We start from the raw sequence: 13,169 nt of genomic DNA on the forward strand, positions 1-13,169 counted from the left end.
TGAAATTTTCAATAAAGATCTTTGATTTCCACAAAAACAATTTCTATTTTCCTACTCATCATCTTGTGTGAATGCCACCAGCAGGCCTGAAACCTGTGTTTGTATTCATCAGCCAAATGTGAAGTCAGGCTGACTGCTGCTAACACACAGTGCCTCTAATTCTACCATAGTGGTTTCTCCATTTCTGATGCATGCTCCTGACATCTCAGCTAGCATAGTGCAAGAGGAGCCGCCTTTGCCAGACCCCTTATGATTTTACTTTGCCACTGTTCCCTGATTTTCCTATTTATTCCCTGTACACATCTCTTCCACAGTAAAGCTACTTGAAGAACTGGAGGGGAAAGTATCCTAAAGTTCCTCATGAAGTGAAGAGGGGCATGGCCACATGTACGGGGACACCATGCATAGCCTTGCAACTTTTCCATTGGCCAAAGATTTTCACAGTCATATTTAGCATTGAAAAAACCCAGATTTATAATTCCACTCTACATGTACTTCATTTTCAAGGAACCCTTTAATGGTAGGATAAACTTCAGAGATTGCTACGGGAAAATTCCATTTCTTCAGCAGCTGAAATCTACAGTTTCATTATATTAGCAATGATCTGCAATGAAAGAGGAATTTTGCATGTAGCGCCTCTTAAAATAATGAAGAAATGTGGCTCCAGAGTAAAACCAGTTAATCTCATTGTTAGATTGAACTATTTCCTCTTCTTTATTATTTCCTTCTCATCCACCAAAAACAAAATATTGAAAAAAGGAAGCATTCATGTCAATGTTGCTAATAAATGTCTCAAATTTTAATTTTCAAGTTCCTATGGTAAATGTAATTAGATTTTTAAAATAAGGAAATAAAGCCAATTATATAAGAACACAGTTTTGATAACAAAATGAAAGATTTCATATAACCCAAGACAGAATTTGGGAGAGGAGGGGATTTTCTTTTGTGTTCTACCAGGAAAATGAACACATTTTACTCTGTTGACAAATCTGGCCATTGTACAGCATCAATTGCACCGTTTTACTACTTAGGATTTTGTAGTAGGACCGGTCTCTTGCAAAGAGATTTGGATTCACTGTGAGTTCTCCTATGAACTGTCTAAGTGACTTTGTGGAAATGTCAGTCCTGGAGTGGGGTTCGAGTACAAATTTGCCATCCATCTGCGTTGCTTGTTTACATAAACTCTGTCAGTTCAGTTTTGGGACAATCCAGCTAATACTCCTGGCAGGCTGGTGGACTTCCACCACTCTGCATCCCTTTCTCCTCCCTGTGCTTCCTGCTGTTTTTGGGAGCAGTTGTGATTTGGTACAGACATGGTCACACTGGTTTTAGATAGCTCTGTAAAAAAACCTTCATAAAAGTTCTCCTATCTACTTTTTTGTCTTTCTAGGGAGGGCAGTCAGGATGCAGGGTGTGGGATTATGGGACATGCTTTCATAGACATGATGGTCTTAATCTTACATAAAAGATGAAAAGTGGAGGTATGGGCTCTGGCTTATCTTATTAACAAGAGTATGAAACCTAAGTTGCTTGGTAGCCATCAGTTGAAGTGGTTGAGTGGATCTTGGGAGAGTAAAGGAAACAGGAATCCCTCCCTAGCCCGTTACGAGCCTTCACTCCCCTTTTGCCATTTTCCTAGCAGGAGCCCAAGTTCCGTTGTTTCAAAGTGGTGTTACCTGCTGTTAAAACTTAGAGCAACAACTCTCTGTGGTTGCTAGAATTAAAATAGAAATCACACCATGATATCTTCATTGCTACTCTTAACCGTAGTAGATAGGTCAAAATTGTACATGAAATATCATCATGCTTCTTCCATTTATTGTGCTGCCATATCCTTCAGGCTGGAGCTCTCCATGATATAGACTGTTCAATGCACAGTAACATCTCAGCTAAGGGTGTCAGGGTATTACCACTACGAATTTCAGCCCCCATTCAAAGTGCATATGCAGAGTTAGGAAAGCTATTTCCAAATTGGACTGATTTAACCATGAACTAATTGGATATTTAACTTGGGAAAGAAGGATGTGAAACTTTTGCAGCTTCATTGATTAACATGCATCTGGATATAAAAAAATGTTTCTACAATGAAGGAAAAAGAAACTCAGAAGTATTACACAGAATGGTGCTGAGAAAACACAATAGCTTGATTTTAAAAAACCCAGTTATTAGTATGAAATAAAATTCCAAGCAGAGACTTATATAATCTGTAAAACTGGGATGCGTTATATTCTTTGTGTAAGTAGAAAGAAACTAACACGGGAAAAAAGCATTCATGGTAATTCATGAAAAAACGTGGGTTAACTAACCTTGAAGCAGAGCCTTTTAAAGATCTTCTCTTTAATGCTGGTCCTTAAAGTAAACACTCCTTACTGAAAACTGAACAAAACAAAAAAAGACAAAAATAAAGACAGAAGATGGGTTCATAATATTTTTGTTTTGAATGGAGCCAAAACTTGCATAGCTACATTTTAACAATATCAGAGTAAACAATTCATACATTAAATAATTCCAATATGCATTTGGAGCTAGAATAGTTGATCTGTGCTGCTTAGAGGAGTTCAGCTGTAAAGTGAAGTTTTTCAACAGTCATTAGAAAATAAATTGCTGCGGTTCTTTTGTTCTATACTAGAGAATAAACTGGAGAATAAAAATTCCCTCTTATTTTTTTTCTTTTCTTCTCTCTGACAGGTGTTTTGCATGTTGGTTATCAGCTTTAGTGGTGTAGGAAGAATGCTGCTAGCCTCTCCAAAATTCAATTTTTTTTGATCTGCCATGTAATAATTTAGCCTTGGGAAGCATAATAATAGAGTGATACTGCTGCAGGAGCAGAGCAGGCACCAGGTGGTGACTCCCATTTCACATTCTGGTTCTGTGCCCCTGCTCCAGAAGGACTTAGCTGCAATGGGCTTTTCTGGTGGAAGAGTTTATGTCCCACACCTGCACCAGCTTCAGGAGGCAAGCTGACACAGGAGGGTGGCAGCCAAAGAAACATCTACTCCATGCATCTTCTCTGCTACCAGAGCAACAGGATGCATAGGCATTAATATGTGCTTCCTCACATATACTCCAGTCTTGTCAGGCAGTTGTGTAACAGAGCTTATTAGGCCTTGATGTGCCTTCTATAGTCACATCACACAATAACTACTGAGATCTGGGTTTATAGAATTGATTATCCTTGCATGGACCTTGTTAAAAGACTCATGTAATTTCTATTCTATTCTATTCTATTCTATTCATCCTATCCTATCCTATCCTATCCTATCCTATCCTATCCTATCCTATCCTATCCTATCCTATCCTATCCGTCCTATTCTTTATTACACCATAGGAATCAGTGGTGTCTCTTGCTTATTTTACTGTAACATTTTTCTTTTCACAAAAAGCAAACAAAGAAAACGTTTTCATTCCATGCCCTCCCTCAAAATCTCTCCTTGTGAAAAAGTTAAATGAACAGAAACTGTCCAAAGTAGTCTTGCCAAGACTGCAAGAACCCTGGATATGACTGAGCTGACAAATATGTCTTATGAGAGACTTTAGATTTAGTCTTGACACATGGATGAGGTGTACTTGATAATAGCAACAACAGCAATTAAAATATGTATTCTAAAATGATCTAGTAGTATTTTTACTTTGAAAGGTAGTCAGACTGTTTCTATGAATCCAATTTCCCTCTCTTTTCCTTTGCACAGAACTACTAAAACCACCAAATGTTGGTTTGGGGTGGGATTTTTTGTTTGTGGGGGTTTTTTTTGTGCTTCTAGCATAAAACTTCCTGCAGAAACTTCTGAAGGACTAATTCTCCGTTGAAGCCAAGCATTTGCAATCCTGATGTAAGCCAAACAGGTGAACCAATGCTTGTTAGCCCTGGGTCTTTTAAGAGAAGCTTCTTCATCAGTCGCTGGTGAATAGCTCACTGCAGCTCTGTTTATATAGACATATGGTGAGAAGAACACTAATACAGTTGTCTGTGCACAACTGTAACAAACAATCTGCTTATTGTGTATTTTTTTAGGCAACACTTCATGCTGTCTAACAGGTGGCCCCAAGTTACAATAGGCACACTGTCGGGGTAGAACAAACCCGTTTACACAAGAGCCTTGACTGGAGATTGTGACTAAGACAGCCTGCAAAATCAACATTAGAATATGATTGTTTAAAACACTGTAAATGTCATGAACCTCCAATGAATATGAGCCCTGCCTTTTACATCCTCCTGTTGCCCTCAATCTATCTCAAGGCCAGTGGAGTTAATTCCTCCCAATGAATGAATGTCAAACAACATTTAAAAATCTCTCATGTAAGTCTCAAGTTTATGGATATAACGCAGTATGACTTATGCAAAAATGGAGTTATTTTTGTTTTAAGTAGCCTACCAAGTTTTATTGCGGGTTTTCAGTTTGTTAGGAACAAGGTTTGACCTGTAATCTCAGAGTTTTTAAGTGTTGCACACTACGCCTATGTCAGAACATATTGTGGCAAAAAGTGTGTTTATGTTCACTGCAAAGGGGTAAAGCGAATCATTCAGCTTTTTCTCTAAACCTCTTTTATATTCCTTATTTCATTCTCCTCTGTGATCTTTTCGCCAGAAATTTCCTTACCATTCACTCTTTTTAGTTGCTAAAATTTTCTTTTTGGATATGCAGTCCTGGATCATTATATTTTCACTAGTTCTGCAGGAAGTTGGTGTTTATGTTTGTTATTTTTCTTCTTTTTTTATATTTATTAGTTTTATTTTAATTTCTTATTCTGTAGAATTCTCCTGGCAGAAAGGGAGATTTCCAGGACAGAATTTCTTTAAAGTTTCTAGAGCTGTGTTTTTGACACAATACTCAGTTCAGCTGTCATTGATTTTACAGATCAAGCCCTGTGTGAAAATCACAAGTGGTAGTGGGATGATAAATGGACAGTCCTATCAACCCTATAAAGCTGGCACCAATGATCATATCTGCATAGTAAAGCCGGCAGTAACTTATAAAGCATGCAGAAAAGTACCAATATTCCCAGACTTTGCTCCATCTTAATTAACTTCAGTTATATGTATATTCAAGAAAATCTTCTAGGGTGTCCTGGCAGCCCATGGTGAGAGATAATTCATCTCACACCAAGGGAAGCCATCTCTCCTTTTACAAAAAGGAGTTCCAAGGTGAACAATGCCTAACTTCTCAGTGGTTGCAGTAAGATGAGACCAATGCCACCCATTTCAACTGAATGTTTGAAAATAAGCATTTTTTGGCCAGCAGAACTAGAAAAGGGATCATTCCCCTGTACTAAACATTTGTGAGGCTTCACCTGAAATCCTGTGTCCAGTTTTGAGCCCCGCTCTACAAGAAAGACACCAAGGTACTTGAAGTGTCCCTACAGAAGGACAGTGAAGGTGGTGAAGGATCTGGAGCACAGGTCTGATGAGGAGTGCCTGAGGGAGCTGGAGTTGTTTAGCCTGGAGAAGAGGAGGCTCAGGGGAGATTTTATTTTGGTCTCTACAACTACCTGAAAGGAGGCTGTAGCCAGGTGGGAATCAGTCTCTTCTCCCAGTTAGCAAGTGATAGGACAAGAAGGAACAGCCTTAAGATGTGTCAGGAGCAATTTAGATTGTATATTAGGCAAAATTTCTTCATGGTTGTCAAGCATTGGAACAAGCTTTCCAGGGAAGTGTTTGAGTCACCATCCCTGGAGTTATTTAAGAGATGTGTAGATCCCTACTTAGGGACATGGTTTAGTGGTGGACTTGGCAGTGATAGCTGAATGGTTGGACTACATGACCTTAATGCTCCTTTTCAATGTTAGTGAGTCTATAAACATATGCCAGATGATGTCTTCCCTCAAAAGGTGTTTTCCTTCAGATCTGCACAGTGCTGAGTGTTTTCCAAATTACTTGAGTTCAGAAATATCTGACTGTACTGACTTTCGTGACTAGTTCATGAAAGGAATGAAGCATCTCGATAGGCTGGATCAAAAATTATTCAATCAAGATTTGGACATGTTTCACCTTTCTGATGAGATACTGGCTTTTATCTTATGAGGATCAGTTTCAAAGGTTACTTGCCCAGATAAGTGTTCTGATTATTTTTTTCCTGGAGCTTTTTAATCCCACTCCCATTCCTTTTGCAAAGTGTGGGAGAATTTTGAAGCACGCCCATATTTCCTCATCAGACAATATCTGAATGAGATTACATAGAACCTGAACCAGAACCAAATTTCACAAAGTCAGTGGAAAAATTCCAGTGGTTTCAGTGGTATTTGAGTGAAGCTGCTGCTTCAGTAATTCATGAGGATACCTTGCTTAATTTAAAAGAAGAGCTACCTTAGGCATCCTGTCTGGAGCACTTCAAATAATTTGCTGGGAAAGTCTTAAGTAACCTAACTATTGAATAGCTTTGTACCCATGCACAGAGTTAGGGAACAGGGTAAGTTAAAACTTTATCAATGATCAGGTCTTGAACTCTTATAGACTACAGATAGCTTAGTAATAGAATTTTGCAGTCAAGCCTAAGGGACAAGACTTTATTTGCCTTATTTTACTGACTTAGTTTTTCAGGATGTTTACCATTAAAGATGTCTGAGATGGTGGATTGAAATAGAAAATGAAACTATAAAAAAGAATATTCTCACATTTTGTGTTTGTGTGCTTGGATGACTGAAAAAATGTGTCACTTGAATATGTAAAGATGAATCCTTATTCCATTCTCGGCTATATCTATACTAGTGAACTAACAAGAGCCAGAGCCACTACTGAAACTCAATAATTTGTTCTGCTGACAAACATTCCCTGGCACAACTTTGATCAAGGCCAATCAACAGTCAACTCACAGACAACTCAGAGGCAAAGTTCAGGAGTTTGAACAGGCCACGCACCACTCCCAAAACATAATTTGGATGTGACCATCTTGTTCTGTAAATTAAGAAAGTGTAATAGCATAGACCTGACCAGACCACACTATTTGGCCTGTGGGCTTAGGAATGAGCCTTGACAAGGTTTAATTTATTGGTAGGGATGTTCCCAGTCATTTCCTGGGGCAGAGTATGCCGTGACCTGAGTGTGCACGATCTGAAAAAATGTTTCCTTGGCTCCAGAATATAAATATTACAGGAATCAGAATTGAGATTATCTTTTTTTTTTTTTTTTAATTTCATCTCGTGCCATTATACCTTTCTTTTTTCTTCAGAGGAACAGTAAAAATACAATCATGGCAAAAAGATGAGGAGTTTATATAAATTTACATATTCCCAGTTTAAAAAAAAAAGAGACTTTCCTTTTAATGGTCTATTTCAAGTAATCTAATAATCTGGGTGCAACACTATCTTTTACACAGAATTAATTTTACTGATTTAAAACTCAATCCAGCATTTAAAAACTAATTTATCCAATGCCAACAACTTCCAGCCCTTAAATCAGAAAAATGAATGTGCTTTTCAGTATGGCCTCAAACATTTCAGAATAGGGGGCAAGACTGCAAAGCTGGTAGATCTCCACAGGTGACACCACCAGCCCTTGCCTTTACACAGGAGTGAGTGTTTGTCTCAGGTGCCTCCACAGCCTGGTACACAAAGGAGGTGAGAGAGGTGAGCAGGGGGAAAGCAGAGCCTTTGGATGGGTCTGTGTGGTACATCAAATATTGTGTATTCTTACAAATGATAATTTGAATGAGTGCCATGTGACTTGGTACCTCGCAAAATGATACTTTATCATCCGTAATGACAAGTTCCAGAAACCATGGGTTCATCAGGTAGATCAGAGCAGAGGAAGATGCACTCATCAACAGAACTGTAGGAATCTTGTGAAAGTGATGTCAATGAACATTTTGAACAGTTTTCCAAGAGAAGTAGCAGAATTTCAGTTTCTATATCTTTGGATAAACAAAAATTTGAAGTCAAAATGAGATTTTAGTACTCATTGAATGTATTTGATATTGCTTTAAATTTGCACCTTACTTGAATTTACAGTTTAAGTGCTTGATAAACTCAGTAAGTGGCTAGGTGCCCTGGTATCCGCTGCAGAGAAGCAGATGTCTTTTGAACCTTCCAAAGGAGACTGTCTGCCTGCTTTTTTATTAACTTCTAGAGCATCACACTCAGATAACAATGGTGAGTACTGGTTCTTAATGAATACAGTTCCATGCTCTGTAAAATCACTTCACCCTCTTACCACTGAAAAGAAAATAAATTGAAACAGAAATAAAACTCTTCCTTTCAGTCCTGCTGTAATTTCTGACAGCTGCATAAGGCAACTGTTACTGGGAGGAAGAATTAATACTAAACTTGAAAAGTTCAGATGGTGTAAGCTCAATGTCTCTGCCGTATGTTTGGGGAAGAATGATGCACCTGAGGCACTTTTGTGTCTGGACATCTGTTTACAGTATGTTATATTTATAATAGCTCAGTCTAGCAGGGATCACAAGCTCCTCAATTTCTGCTAATGCCTTAGGGCTGCCATTTGTAAAGTTCTTCAACTAAATTTTTTTCAAATGTTACACCAGAAGGCCTTTCTGTAAACACCTCTGTGTGTTTGTGAGTGTATGTATATATGTGTATACATGTATGTATACTTACAAAGTCTCCTATTTACTACTTCTAAAACAGAACCAAAATAACTTTTATTCAAAAAGAAAAATTATAAGTAATTCTCTGAATTAAGGAGGGCTAGTGTCAGCAGTTACTGTTCTATCTTGCCCTGGAGGGGATTCTCTGTCTTTAAGAATGAACTGAACTGCAATAACGCCAACACTTTCTTTCTGCAGGATGGATAGCTTCCTTTTGTATGTTTATACGAGCTTCTCAAGTCCTTAAAATAAATTTTGCATTTTAAAATACATGCCTCAATTTGGCCTGTCGAAAAGTATTATTGCCTGTACATCAGAAATCAAAGTAATTTTCCAAGTTTTGTATAATATAGTACTCTGTAGGAGGTGGGCTGAATCTAGGCATCTCTCTCCTTTTGGTCTAATTGAAAAATACCTACATTTTTTGGTCACTTCTCAGTCTTTTGTATAATTTACATATTGGAATATTGCCCCAGTGTTTTCAAGCCTATGTCATCTTCCATAGTCAGAAAGAAATTTTGAAAGACGAATGAACAGTTTTAAAACCTGTACTAGTTGAACCATGTGCTTCGTGGAGGGATGGAAGTAACAGAATGGGTGCTGTGCCTTCATGGTGGCTCCATCCCTGCATTTGCTGGACCAAATGGGTCTTCAGAAAGATAATAATAAATGTATAACACTAACATTAACCACACTGAGTCACAAGTAAAACACATATGGAACAAGGTTAAATGTGTTCTTGAATGGGGCTTTTGAAGGCATCTGCACGGCCCTTGTACACAACATATAGGACTGTGCTCTGTACTGGCCAATCCTGATAGGTACTGGACTTCCTTGTCCTTTTCAAGGGTCAACTCGGTTGAATTACTGTGCTACCTTAAAGGTTTTTTGCATGGGCAGACTCTCTGTATTCCAACAACAATTGTTCCTACTCTTTTTGGTGGTGAATCCCGTTATTCTTTGCCTTGTCTGGATACAACATCATCAGTCTATGTTTCACTCTGTTTTCCTTTAATTCTTTTTCTCTCCCTGAGTGTTTTCATACATCTTGGGTTTTGGCGATTTTTTCTTTTATTTGTTTGGTTAGTTTTGTGTGGTGTGGGCTTTTTGAATAATGTTTTCTTTGATTGTTTTTACTATTTTTTTCACTTAATATTTTGATATTTTATTTTTATTTTCCCTCCTCCTTTCTGTGTCCTTTCTTTTTTGTCTTCATCCTGTTTCCTGCTTTATGTTCCTTGCTTCCTTTTCCTATATTTTTCCTATATCTTTGCTCTTAAGAGGCCACCTAAGGTTGCCCTGCTGTGGTTCAGCCTCCTTGGCTTACCTTGGAGTGAGACAATATTTTCCCTGTTCTCTGAGGTCTGTGGTTCAAACACTCTCTCTTTTGCCCACCTAATGGAGTGAGAACCGCTCTATCCATAGCAGACTATTTCTCCCTTGAGTATTATGCTTCTGTGTGATCTTCTGAGAAGTCTAACACTGGATGTTGTCAAAGAGAATGATAGCATTTATTAAAAATGGTTTAAAAGGCAGAAATGAACCATGGAAACATGCTATAAAAATGAAACATACAGAAAAAGGCTCTTTTAAGTTGCTGTTTGTAGTCCTGGAAATGTGGTTACTGAAGAAGATGATATAAGTTATAGAAACACCCTTCATAGAAATCACAGTTGGCCTTCTACCTCAGGAGCTGACAGAGCTAGAAAGCAACCAAGAACAACTTCCCAGATCCTCATGCTTCAGCTATTTCTTTCCATAGGAATCACTCTCTCTTCTGTTTCAGTAGGCTCACCATTCCTAGCTCATACTCATCAATAATGTATATCCTCTTTTAGCATCTGGAAGCTTTATATGCACTTCATTGATTTCTTGACTTCTTTAGTATCTGATTTCAGATAGAAACTGCTCCTGCCTCTAAGTGGGATGGGCAACCCTGGTTGTGTGTATAGATGGGGGAACAAGAGTCTGGAGAGCAGAGCTGATGAAAGGGACCAGGGTGTACTGGTCAAAAACAAGCTGAATATGAGTCAGCAGTGCCTGGAGCCAGGAGGGCCAACCGTGTCTGGGGGGCGTCAGGCAAAGCATTGCCAGCTGGTCGAGGAAGGGGATTGTCCCACCCTGCTCTGCACTGGGGCGGCCTCACCTTAAGTCCTGTGTGCAGTTTTGGGTGCCACAATATAAAAAAATAATGTTAAGCTGTGAGAGACTGTCCAAAGGAGGACAACGAGGATGGTGAAGGGTCTAGAGGGGCAGCCTTTTGAGGAGTAACTGAGGTCACTTGGTTTGTTCATCCTGAAGGAGACTGAGGGAGACTTCACTGTGATCTTCAATATCCTCATGAAGGGAAACAATGGGGCAGGTACTGATCCCTTCACTCTCATGACCAGTGACAGAACTCAAGGAAATAGTATGAAGCTGAGTCAGGTTTAGGCTGGATATGAGGAAAAGGTTTTTCACCCAGAGAGTGGTTGGGCACTGGAACAGGTTGCCCAGAGAAGTGGTCACAGCACCAAGCCTTTCTGAGTTCAAGAAGTATTTGGACAATGCTCTCAGGCATATAGTGTGATTCTTCAGGTGTCCTGCACAATGGACTTGATAATCCTGGTGGGTCAGTTCGAACTCAGCATATTATATGATTCTTACTATTCACAAGTTGGTGTTATTATCTAACATTTCTCTTTTGCACCCTGAGGTGCAGTAGTGTCTCCACACCCCAGGGCCAGCTGCATTTTGATTGTTCTGTGTGTTATCTGATTGTTGGACACCTTGTGATCCTTTATGATCACAGACACTTTATCAATGAAATAGCAGTCATGTTAAACCTTCACAGAAGTACACAGGAACAAAACGTAGTAAATATTCTAGAAACATGAATTTAGCAGCAAGGCATCCATTTTTCACCCTTGTGAGAATGGTAAATTGTAACCTCTGAATTAATACAGAGCTGTTTGTTGGCAATTTTTAATGCAAGCTATTGCTGAACAGTCTACTCTTTTTCTCCCCTTTTCTTTTTCAAAACACTTTTTTTTCCCCCCTTGCTTTTTTTTTGGTTTTTTTTTTTTTTTTGGTTAAATACCTTGATAGACTACTGGTAATCTACCACTAATCCTTTCTCCTCAGTACATGCATAAAGAAATAAAAGATGCCAGTTTGTGGCTTAGATGCATTCAGGAAAACTTCCGTATTGCTGCCAAGAACTGCCATCTGCCACCTACAAGCGCAGGTGCCAGGGAGTCTCCTCTGCACACAAAGCATAATAATATAACACAAAGGACCAATGTGCACTAATAATTGCTAAACACACAGAAAGAGGGGCCAGAACATTTTTATGAAAGTTTACTTAGTCTGTGGAGATTTGCATACAGATGGCTAGGTCAGGGTGCTGTGTATGCCGCCTGGGCCACTGTGGGGTAGGGCTGCCTTCAAGCAGCCTTTATAAGCACACACGGCTTTTACTATAGCATAGTGTTGTGGAGAGACCTCATTCTGCACACACTGAATAGTCATTCAGGTAGCTTGCTTTGAAATGAGAAAAGACCTTGGATAGGGGGGAAAAAAAGCAAATTCTTTTCTTTGTGAGACAGAGGAGGAGTGTTGGGAAAGAGGCCAGAGGACTTAAAGAATGTGGGTTAGCAACCAGGAATTAGAGGAAAGTTTCTGTGGAGACACACAATTAGATATGTGGCATTCACCCCTCTCCTTCTAGTGGGCAACAAGAGCAAGCACATTTCAAAGGGTTCATCATCTGCATGAAACAAGGATAGGGAGAAGAAAAAGCACCCTAATTTTTAAAGTATAAAGCAAAGTTGTAACTGTCTTAAAATAAAACAAACCCAAAGGTTAAGCAGCAAGAAATTTCCCTTCAACTAAGAGCATGAAGACAAACTGTGAATTTAATGCATTTCCTTTGTGTATGTGTGAATCTGAAAATGTATATATGTGTGCATACATACACAAACGTGTAGGTGCCTTCTAATATATTTGGATATTTTAAATTTGAAATCGTTGCTATAAGAGTTAGTTTGCAATGAATTTATGAAACACCTATTTATTTTTTTTTTGTTTATTTCTCTGTAAAACATCCAGGACTTACTGATCACAAAATCCAGAAAGCTGCTACCTTATGTAGAATACTCATGGCAGGTATCAATATTTAGTTACTGCTATAGTAGGTGCCTTTACAAACATTGTATGTAAATAGAGGGTGATTTTCAAAGATGCTCATCTTTTATGAATTTTCAAGTATAACTATCAATGTTGTCTTTGAAACAGTCTGCTATCCTAGATGAGTGCTTCAGTTTTTTCCTTGCTGTTAGCAGGCCGATTTCATCACACCTGTGAATCAGTTCCTGGTTCTGAAAGAAAAGAGGATTAGTTGGCTCAGACATTTACTTGTCTCAATGCAAAATAATTAATCTGTTTTTTCTTCCTCTCTCTTACCAGAGATTCTTGGAAAAAAATATTGCACATGCTATATTTCTTTGCATCTTTAAAATTTTTTTTATAGGTCCTTTCAGCAAACACTAATGCAACTCCAAAATATACTGCAATTATCTCAGTGTGTCTTAAATTCGAAATCACACAATCTTACATTTTTAAAACTGTATAGATTCATGGCATACTTTGCAA

This window comes from Myiozetetes cayanensis, unplaced genomic scaffold (genome assembly GCF_022539395.1).
Source record: "Myiozetetes cayanensis isolate MyiCay16 unplaced genomic scaffold, myiCay2020 scf2-11, whole genome shotgun sequence".
NCBI classification, from domain to species: Eukaryota; Metazoa; Chordata; class Aves; order Passeriformes; family Tyrannidae; genus Myiozetetes; species Myiozetetes cayanensis.